This window comes from Peromyscus leucopus, chromosome 5, assembly GCF_004664715.2.
Source record: "Peromyscus leucopus breed LL Stock chromosome 5, UCI_PerLeu_2.1, whole genome shotgun sequence".
In the NCBI taxonomy this organism is placed as follows: domain Eukaryota; kingdom Metazoa; phylum Chordata; class Mammalia; order Rodentia; family Cricetidae; genus Peromyscus; species Peromyscus leucopus.
Window position 1 is genome coordinate 11,574,377 of NC_051067.1, and position 11,738 is coordinate 11,586,114.

Genomic DNA, 11,738 nt, shown 5'->3' on the forward strand with positions numbered 1-11,738 from the left:
AAATGTCTCTGCTGATTTTGTCAAGGGATCAGGTGACATGGTCGCAGAACGGGTGGTGAGGGGTCAGCCCATCGAGGCTCTGCTTGGCTTAGCTACAGCGTCTTCTGTAGGGGGATCCAAGGGCTGAGTCCCTGGTGCTGGCTGAGGGCTGCAGTGGCCCTCCTGTCCTGCAACAAACACGCAGCCTGCGCGTCCCTGCTCTTCCCTTACGCTCACGGCTTCGTCCTGGCTGCTCTGCTCTCTGAGAGTGCACAGACGTGATTCTCAAAACTCTCAAGAGAGACACAGTGGGCTGACCACCACCTGGCCTGCACTTGCTGTCTGTCCTGATTAGGGTGGCAGCCAAGATCCCCCCTGCTGCCCGTGGGCCAGCTGCTCCTTCACTACCTCAACCACTGAGGAGGCTGCAGCTAACCAGCTGAGGAGCCTGGCTGTTAGCAAATCCATGAAAGTCTGCTAAAAGGATATCAAGGATTTATTAAGATATACAATGGGGAGAAAATGCACTCACGGATCCAGGACAACAGCCACTGTGGTCTTCTGTTCTGCCCAGGGGTGAATGGAACCAGCGGTCCGATCAACACATGCTCTCTTCTCAGTTTTCCCTCCAAGAGGCCATTCCCTAAGGCTGGTACTCCAACGCTATTGGTGGAACAAATACCCACAACACTTGGCTCTCTGGGAGTCTTGTCTGGTGTGCACACCTGGCCCTTGGCGGGATCCTGTCTGGTGTCCATACTTGTTTACTGAGAAAGCTGCTGAGCTCTTGATCTCCAGCCGGAAACCTTGGCCACTGGAGTGACCTTGCTTGTTTTCTTAGCCCCTCTGAGATACCAGGACCATGTTCTGTCCGTAGCATGCTAAAAATGTCACTTGTGTTCTCACTGGGCTGGAAATGATAATGGGAATGGGAAAGGGTGTGGATCTGTAGGCCAGGCTGCACTCACTGGTTGGTCACCATTTGATTTCCTGACAGGTGGTTAGCCTGAAGCAGAGTCCTCTAGTGACCTGAGATGGGGAAGGAGCAGGAGTACAGTGCTGGGTCTTGGTGGTTTTGCCTTGTCTGGGTTTTCTTTTGCTGACACTCCTGAGTCCAGCCATTGGCACAGAAAGGGACTAAGGGCATCGGGCACAGTTGTCCTCCAAGAGGCCGAAGCCAACAAAAGCATTTCACTTGTCTCAGCGTGAGACCTGCTGGTGCTGAGGGGCTAAACCTGTGAAAGACATGTCACCCAATGACTGTGTGTAGAGCATGCTTGGACTCCTAATACTTGAGAAGTGGAGGCAGGAGAATCAAGCTTTTGAGACTGTCTCAAGCAAACAAAAGGGTGCTGGAGAGGCAGCCTGCAGAGTGCTTGCTGTTCTTCCAGAAAAACCCGAGTTTGGTTCCCAGCACCGACACTGGGTGGCTCCCAGCTGCCTTTAACTCCAGCTCCAGGGGTCCAGTGCCGCCTTCTGGCCACTGTGGACACCTGCATATACATGCACACAGACACTGTATAATACGTTTTTAAACAAGGTCTCACTGTGTAGCCCAGCTGTCCTAAAATCTATGAAGACCAGACTACCCCCCCCCCCAACTCGAGAGATTTACCTGCCTCTGCCTCCCAAGTGATGGGATGTCAGGCCCATAAGGTGTATATATATTTATTTAAGATTTATTTCTGGGGCTGGAGAGATGGCTCAGAGGTTAAGAACACCAGCAGCTTTTCCGGAGGTCCTGAGTTCAATTCCCAGCAACCACATAGTGGCTCACAACCATCTATAATGAGATCTGGTGCCCTCTTTTGGCATTCAGGAATATATGCAGACAGAACAATATACACAAAATAAATAAATCTTTTAAAAAAAAAAAGGCCTAGTCTTAAAAAAAAAGATTTATTTCTGATTGTGTGTGCATGCACGTGAGCATGTACATGCGTGTGAGTGTGTGCATGGGTGATCCCTGAAGCTGGATTTGCAGGCAGTTGTGAGCCACTCAGTTTGGGTGCCTGGACTTGAACCCAGGTCCTCTGTAAGAGCAGCAAGTGACCTTCACCCCTGAGCCATCTCTCCAGCCCACAATAAATCCCTTTTTTAAAAAGCTAGAAGTGTTTAATCCTAGCACTTGGGAGGCAGAGGCAGGTAGATCTCTGTGAGTAGTTCAAGGCCAGCCTGGTCTACTGAGCAAGTTCCAGGACAGCCAGGGCTGCACAGAGAAACCCTGTCTGGAAACAAAAACCAAAACCTAGAAGCTCTGATTTTCTATGGTTATTTCTTTGACTTCAAGGATCATCTCTAGGTCTGTTTACCAATCAAGATTTAGCCCTTTTATCTATCAAGTACATCTTAACAGGCAGGGTCATTTTCCCAGCAGCACTTGGAATACTTTCCAGAGATGGGATGTGAGAAAATGTACCTTTTTGGATGGATGGCTGTGGCCCTATCCCTCAGTTGACCTTCATGTCCACTTTGGTGACATGCCCTCCATTGGCTCACATTTAGAGTCCAAAGATCCTGACAGGCTGACATTTTTAAATAATAAGCCCATTATTTGTCTACTGACCTAGTTAAATGTTAACTGACAAGTACGTTTGTGTTTATTGGGCTTTATCAAAAAAACAACAGATTATTTTCTCACTGTATATTAAAAATAACTGGTAAATGTGTCACAAAAGAACATACTTGAAAGTTATTAGTTGATAATCTGAGAAATTAAGAGCTATTTTACATTAATGAAGCACAGATTGTGTTTGGGGGGCAAGAAGGAGGGCTGTTTAAACCCTTTGCTCAAGATATCTGTGTGGTCACAGCCCCTCTGGAGGCTTCTGGAAAGTTCAGAACTCGCCTCCCCTCCCCTGCTGGGGTATGGCACTTGTGCCCCTGCCAGCTGGTGATTGAATGTTTTCTGAATTTCAGGGCAACAGGCAAACACTGGACCTGACAGGGAAGGTGAGATGATCCAAAGCCAGTGCACACAGATGCCCTGGAGGGGCCACCCTGTCTCTTGTCCACATTTAGAAGAGGTGGGTGGTAAGATGGCTCTTCCTTGGTAAGTGACAGATCTTGAGGACAACTGCTCACAGGAACCAGCATGGCTGTTCTTTGTAAAAATCTTAACAAAAGCAGCATTGGGCAGCTAGTGTGCCTGAGTGGTAGACAGAGTGCGTTCTTCAGCATGCATGCAGCCCTGGGTTGGACTCCCAGCACCACAAAATACAAGGTGCTTTATGTAGGTATGTTGACACACTCTCATGATAACTGAATTAGGAACCTGCCCAGTGCTTTTCAAGCACTGTGTGGCTCTCCATGACAGTCCTCCAAGACTCAGACTCTGGGCCTCCTGTGGTGCCCAGAGGAGACCAGCACATTGAACCAACAAGTCAGGGAGTGAGCCCAGAACCGATGACTCAGCACTTTCTCACTTGCAACCAGCTGGATAACAGAACCACAGTAAGGCTAAGGCTGCCATGGGTGTGCCATCCACACGGGGACACGTGTCCTTTGCCCTGATCGCTCAGTCATCATGACCTGGAGAGATAAAGGAGGTGTGCTTATTGAACACAAGCAGGTGACAGAGTTGACGCTCCTTGACATTCCCTTGCCCCGGGTGCTGCCCATATTCCCACCCTAGTGCCCACAAAGACCCCTGAGAAGTGCATTATCTAGTTAGTTTAATGAACAGAGTCTGGAGTGGAAGCTGTGCTGGGTGTCTGTGTGCAGGGCCCTGGTGCGTAATGACAACAGTATGTTGAGAGGTGTGGGGGATGCTGATGGTGGTTCGGCCGCTGCCATGAAGCCCACTGACCTGGCCTTACATCTCACTGTGCCCCTACTCCACACTGGGACAGGTGTCAAAGCCTGAGAGCCACACTGCTCAAGAAGGAATCCTGTCTGGACCAGCCACCCTGGGCACGTTTTATCAAGGTTGACATGCCTCATTCCCCCCAACTCCCTACCCCTGTCATGCTGGATGCTGTGCCCAGTGTCTCCCCCTAGGTCATGCTGGATGCTGTGACCCTCCCTCCTCCCCCACAGGTCATGCTGGATGCTGTGCCCAGTGTCCCCCCCACACACACACAGGTCATGCTGGATGCTGTGCCAGTGTCCCCCACAGGTGCTGGATGCTGTGCCAGTGTCCCCCCACACACACAGGTCATGCTGGATGCTGTGCCCAGTGTCCCCCACACACAGGTCATGCTGGATGCTGTGCCCAGTGTCTCCCCCTAGGTCATGCTGGATGCTGTGACCCTCCCTCCTCCCCCACAGGTCATGCTGGATACTGTGCCCAGTGTCCCCCCCCACACACACAGGTCATGCTGGATGCTGTGCCCAGTGTCCCCCACACACAGGTCATGCTGGATGCTGTGCCCAGTGTCCCCCACACACAGGTCATGCTGGATGCTGTGCCCAGTGTCCCCCCCACAGGTCATGCTGGATGCTGTGCCCAGTGTCCCCCCAGGTCATGCTGGACTCTGTGCCCATCCCCCCCAGGTCATGCTAGACTCTGTGCCCATCCCCCCCTGTCATGCTGGATGCTGTGCCCATCCCCCCCACACAGGTCATGCTGGATGCTGTGCCCATCCCCCCCAGGTCATGCTGGATGCTGTGCCCACCCCCACAGGATTTTATTATGTAGCTCTGTCAGGCTTTGAATTGACAGAGGTCAACTCACCTCTGCTTCTCAAATGCTGGGCTTGAAGGTGTGACTCACCATGCCCAATCCTGTGTCCAGTTCTTAATGTCCTAGTTTTGGGGTGATCATGGAGTCACTGGTTTTCTGAGGGCACCCAGGAACTCTAGGGCAAGCTTTGGTGTACAGATACCAACAGTGAAAGCACAGGCTAAGCGTCTTCTTTGGTCAGGGGTCTGCAGTTGCTGCTCCCAGAGAGTCCCAGTCACACTCACCCATTTTTAGTTTGTTTGTTTGATCTGATTTTGTAGTTAGTATGGCCTCAAACAGCTGTTGACGGTACTGTTTGTGTTTCATATTTCAGAGGAGACCAGCTGGGCAAGGAGGTGGCCTTCACAACCAAAGCCAGTTTGGGGACATGTGTAAGACAGAGGCCCTGGCAGCAGTGGCCACACTTCACCACACTTATGTTTGCAGGGCCCTGCAGGATGAATTGGGGGTCCTTAGAGGCTGTCGGGGTGGGAGGAAGTCACTGCACAGCAGCCTCCAAGTCACTAGAAATGAGAATTGAAGGGAGCAGGAGAAGCAGCTTGAGACACCCATCCACACCACCCTATAAACAGGAAGTAGACTGTCCCGGGCAGGGCTGCTGGGCAAGGACGCTATTAGTGGAAATGGGGGCCAGCTCTTGTGGAGGGCACCAGCTTGTTGCCTCAGCGTGGATGAGAACTGAGATGTGAAGTTCTGCCTTTGTGGCAGATGCTGGCCTCAGATGGCAGGATTGGAGAGAGGTAGAGGGCAGTCAGGCCTTAGAAGTGAGAAAAATAAGTATGGCCCAGGAGGGGTCTGATTGGCCACTGTGCTTTGTGGGATTTTAGCCTAAGAATTGGCACCATTGCGGGCTCAATAGCCCAATGGGTAAAACCTGTGAGTTCAGGTCCTAGAACCCACATAAGACATCTGGATGTGGCGGCATGCTTCCGACCCCAGTGTTGGGGAGTCAGGGATGGGGGATCCGTGGGGCTCACTGGCCGGCCAGCCTGGCATTTTTGATGAGCACCAGGCCAGTGAGCAACCCTGTGTCACAAAACGAGATGGACAGACAGTGTCTGTGGAACAATGGTCAAGGTTGTCTTCTGGTCTCCACATGCATGGACACACCTGAATACAGACCTGCATCCTCCTGTACACCCATGTATCTAAGTGGCGTGTTTACAGTACCAGTTTGGGGGGTGGGGCTGGGCCTATGTATTGCCTTGGAGAAAGCACTGGATTTCCTCATCAGCCACTGGCTTTCATGTGGCTGCCTTGCTGTTTCCTTTGTCTCGGGGACCACCTGAGCAGGCATCAGGCTGGGCCGAGAGCAGGCAGGTCTCCTGCCTAGGGCTCTGTCCACTCTGGAATCTTCTGCCAAGATGGATGGCTTCAGTTGCGTCAGCCTCTGAAGTATCTAGAACAGCTCAAGGCTCTGCCTGCAGCTGTGGGAGCCGTTTCAGAGCAGGCGCCCGCACCTCCCACAAAAAGCAGCAGCTGAGGACCGAAGGCATTTGGTGGTGATGTTCACCATAGAAGGTTCTAGAGACATTTGAAAGTTGGCAGCTGCACCCTCTTGACCTTTTCAGACATAATGAGTCACTTTCACTTTCGGCCTCTGAACAGGTTGAATGAATCTTTTGTGCAGTCTGCAGAAAGTAAAGTGTTGGGGCAAGCAAGATAAGTCCAGTTCCGAGCAGCCGCTCCCTCGTTGAGTAATATTTCTGCTTAAGTTGTCTGATAAAAATGCTTTTTATGAAGCCTGGAACTTGCTTATTAAGAGGGCCATCGTTTGAATGCATTAAGACGTAACTACAAGATTTATGTGACATGTTGTAAGAGACCGGCAATGACAGCACCGTTTAACTTGACAGGAAATCCCGATGATGGACAGCTATGATATAGTGCTGTATTCTTGTTTGGGGGACAGGATCCCTTGTAGCCTGTGCTGTCCTTGAACATACCGTGTATTGGAGGATAACCTCGAACTTCTGGTCCTTCTGCCTTCATCTCAGTGCTGGAATTAACAACTTTCACCACCACGTGCGGTTTATGGGGTGCTGGGGCTCAAATCCAGGGCTGTGTGAATGCAAGGCAAGCGCCACACCAACTAAACCTCATCTCCAGCACACGTATCCTGAGCACCCCGCAGTGGCATGCTCAATGCACGGGATTACTCGCTTTTGTATCTAATCTCTTTGCAAATGTGTGGTGTGTGGCTTGGGATTGTTAATCTGCTGTTGAGAAGTGATGAGTGGTGGTGTCTCTCCCGGCCCACCGGTGACACCAGTGCCCCCAAGAGCAGATGTGAGGCAACAACACAAACCCTCGGGGCTCACACCACTCCCCACGACTGCGGTGTCTGTATGCCCACGTGAGCATCCTGTGTACAGACAGCCGTGTCTCTTGAGTTTCCTGAAAAAGTTGAGCAAGTTTAGAACTTTAAATTGTGTTAAATTGCATTTCCTCAGGCGTAAGGGCTGAGGTGCTAAGAAAAAGCAGCAGCCTTGCCCCTCCCCCAACCCTGCTCCTCCGGCTTTGTGGTCTGCTACAGATGGAAGGGGGTGCCACGTGCGCACAGCACAGCTCAGCGTGTCTGCTCACCAGCGTGGGGTACCCAGGCCTGAGCCTCCTGGACTTGAACCCTCCACAGGTACCCACACGCTACTCCCACCTACCACACCCTGGGGTTCAAGGTGGAGGAGAAGCCATCTCAGTTGGGGGTTCTTTTTTGAGTAACTCATACTTGACAAAAGTCGCCACCTAAGTGTACAATGGAGTGTTTTAAATAGATTCAGAGTTGTGTAACTGTGGTTGTGACCCAGTTCCAGGGTGTTTTCCTTGTGCCCTGAACAGGCTCTGGCTAGGACTCCAAACATTGTATTGAGTAAGAGGAGAGAAAGTGGGGTATGCTTGTCTCAGTCCTGATTTGAAAAGAATGTTCCAGTCGCCTTGGCTTTCAAGTTGTGACAGACTGAACCCCTGAACTGTGAGCCAGGAAAGCCTCCCCTTTACCTGCTTTTACCACAGTAACAGGGAAAGGAACCAAGACAGCTCAGAAAATAATAGCGAGACTAGACGAGGATTGTGTGGAAGTCAAGTCATCCGAACAAGGGAGCATTGACAGATGTCTGACAGGCAGCAGAACTGAGGGCATTGGATTAATCCTGATGGATTAACGTGGAGGACATAAAAAGAACCAAACGATAATCAATACAGGCCAGTTGAAACGAGCAGGGATTTCTCAAAAAACAGAGTATAACTGGTCAGTAAATACCTGAAAAATGTTCAACATCCACAGTCCTTAGAGAAATGCAAACCAAAACCACACTGAGAGCCGGGCAGTGGTGGCGCACGCCTTTAATCTCAGCACTCAGGAGACAGAGGCAGGCGGATCTCTGTGAGTTCGAGGCCAGCCTGGGCTACGTAGTGAGTTCCAGGAAAGGAGCAAAGCTACACAGAGAAACACTGTCTCAAAAAAACAAAACAAAACAAAACAGCAACAACAACAACAACAAAGCCACACTGAGATCCCATCACACCCCGTGATAGCTGTCCTTAAGGAACAACTGAGGGTGGGATGTAGGGCAAGGGGAAGACGCTGCTGCTGAGAACGTAGGTAGTCCCGGCCCTGGAAACTGCTATGGAAGATCTAACTGTGTCCCTCCTAGATAAAGTCATGAACAAGGGAGCGGCTGCTCGCCCGTGTCCACTGTAGCACTGTTCTCAGCAACCACGTTATGGAGTCAGCCTCTGTCTAGCAATGGAGGAAGGGATCCAGAAAGTGTGATATACATTCAAGACTGTTCACACCCAAACAAAATGAAATTACGTCATTGACAGGGCAATGGATTGGACAGGAGATCACTGTACTAATCTAAACAAGCCAGACGAACATTGTGTGTTTTCCCTCATATACTTCAAATTTTACACACTCGCAATGCAAGTGGAAAGGGAATTGCCTGGGAAAGGGAAGGGTACTGGTGGGTGCAGGGGAAAAGGAGAGTGAGGTAATGGAGAAACAATGCTGAAGTACATGATATGGTTGAACAAAACATTATGAAAACCTCTGCTTTGTACAACAAATGCACATGATTTTTTTAAAAAAAATCATATTTACTTTATGCATAGGAGTGTTTTGCCTACATGTTTGTCTGTGCCACACATGCATGCCTGGTTCCCACAGAAGCCAAAAGAGTGCATTGGATCCCCTGGAATGTGAACTGCCATGTGGAAGCTGGGAATTGAACCCGGGTCCTCTGGAAGAGCAGCCAGTGCTCTTAACTCTTGAGCCATCTCTTCAACACTTACACTATTTTTAAAGAATCAAAAATCCAGGAAAGTTTAAGGTAGTCCAGTAACTGAGTTTTTGTCAGAAGTGAGTTCTCCAGGGTAGAATGAAAAGGCACCGGAGACTCACACTCAAACGAAAGACATGAGCACCAGTTAAGGTGCAAAATGCACAAAAGACAGTGTGAGCACATCCTTCACGTGCAACTTCCTTTCCTCTAACTGGAATTAAAAGATGACGACGTCACAGAGCCGTCGTTCTGCAGCTGTTCTGATGGCCTCGTGATGCACAAGGACTTAATTGTGAAACCGTGGCGCTCAGAGGAAGGGGGAGGGGTACGAGGCTGCCCATAAGCAGCACTTTTATAGATGGGTGAAATTAAGTCGGCATCAATCCAAAATAGATTTTATAGACTTATAGACGGAGATAGTAATTGTAATTTCCAGAAAACTCGTTAACAAATCAAGTATGTATAGCAAAAGAAATGACAAAGGAATCAAATGCTGTATTAGAAAAACAGAGAATGCAGATGTGGGGAAGAGAAGGAAGAGGAGGAAAAAAGGGACAATGAGAAGAGGGGAAGAGAGAAGAAAGAAAGAAGGAAAGGAGGAGAAAGAAGAAGAGAGTGAGAGGAAGAGGAGGAAGCAGGAGTTGCTGCTGTGACATTTAGATCTACAACCACAAATGGCAGGACGGAGTCCACGTTAAGATGAGTGACATAGAGTGTCAGCAGTTAAGCTCCCATTCCAAAGGCAGAATGGGTGGAATGGTGCAAATATGGACACAGCTAATGCAAGGCTCTAAAGTAGTGGGAAGACTGCTGACTGATGAGGAGGGCATCGGCAACTAGGAACTGTTGGGTAGTACATCTAACAATAAGAGCTGCAGACTTCAATATCTCATTTTCAAAAGCCGCTAGAACTGGGCAGCTCCGTAAGGAAAGGAAAGGATGAAACAAGACTCCAGCTCTTCTCAATAGATGCCTGCTGAGCATTCCATCCAGTAACAACAGAACAGGGCATGCAGCCTTCTCCAGGACAGAACATACATCAGCTGGAAAACAAGACTCCTTGAGAAAGTATGCTTGTCAACTATAATGAGATGAAATGTGTTGGGGCCCCCAAGATTCCCTTCAACTCTGGTCATCTTCTGGAGCTGCAGCATGCAACACACTCATGGCAGTGATTCATTACCAAGGAATGTGTTGCCCAGCAGCACTGGAGGAGGCACAGGACAAAGGTTGTGGGAGAAAGGCTGCATCCAAGGATCTTTCTGCTGGGGAGGTCACATGGGATGTGTTTAGTTCCAGGAATGGTTTGTATAAAGCTTGTGTGAAACTCTGCCAGCAACTTCCTGGATGTTGAGAGCCCAGGAGTCTGGCTGGGAGCATCACACACAGAGTCTATGCAAGGACCACTACAGTCCAGCTTCCTAAAAAGAAAGGGTGATATTAAATACGTTATTTGTACAGTTAAGCATAGCTCCTCTTAGGATTTTGAATTCTTTTTCTGGTGTCTCAGTGACTTCCTGATCTGTGGTTTCAGTCAACGAGGAACTATGGCTGGACTTTGAAAATGTTATGCTTGCTTTTTCTGTTTTAGTATCTGTATCATGCATGATCTGTGCATCTGTTGGGATGAATGCATCCTAGTTTTTAGATTTTCTTTTCCCTCCCTTTTTATTTGTGTGGGTCTTCTTAGCAGCTAGTATCCACGGGGATTATGATCCCCATAGACAGCTGTAATAAGAACACCGATTGGACAATAATCCTGGTACTAAAATGCAGAATGAGGCAAATAGGAATTTTAATGAAACTACCATTGGTGTTAGGAAGCAAAGGAACTCAATTTCTCATAGGATAAATGGAATCAAAAGATTATTAAGGCTAAAGATAGGTATAATGAAAAGAGCCTGGAGAGCTAGCTCGGGTGGGGTGATTAGTGCTCTTACAGAGGACCTGAGTTTGGTCCCAGCACCCACATGGAAGCTCACAACCACCTGTAACTGCAGTTCCAGGGGATCTGATGCCCTCTTCTGACCTCTGAGGACACTGTATAAATATGACGCACACACTTAGGCACACACACACACACACACACACACACACAGACACATTAAATGAATGGATAAGTAGATGGTTTTGTTTGTTTGTTTGTTTGTTTTGTTTTTTTGAGACACAATTTCTCTGTGTAGCTTTGGCTGTCCTGGAACTCCCTCTGTAGACCAGGCTGGCCTTGAACTCACAGAGATCCACCTGCCTCTGCCTCCCAAGTGCTGAGATTAAACGTGTGCCACCATTGCCTGGCAATGGATGGATTTTTTTTGAAAAGGAAGTAAAAAGAATGGGGAGTGGGGAAAGGGAAAAGGAGGAAAGAAGGAATGAGAAGATAAGAATATAGGTTAAAGATAATAGAGATAATGGAGGTAACAGTCTTAAAACCTAATCAAGCAAGATAAAACTAAAAGCAATTAAAAATACAGATATGAATTTAGAATAAGAAGAACTCAAACTAAAAATAAAATTACTAATAAAAATAACATTACTAATTTCTTATGCTGGGTTGAATGTATGTCCCCCAACCTCTGCATTGTCTTTTCTAGTCAGCACCACCATCAGAGAACAGCCTGTGTCTCTAGGTTCAAGCACATTGGATCCAGTGGGGGGGTGCGAGCTGTCTTCTCCTTGTCTTGCCAAGGTAGGTTCCTGCTCAGAAATCGGCCCTCAAGAGGTTCCCAGCCCTTGGCATGGAATGCCACCTCAGCACAGTGCCTATCCTGGCGGCTTTTGTCCTCTCTCTCTGT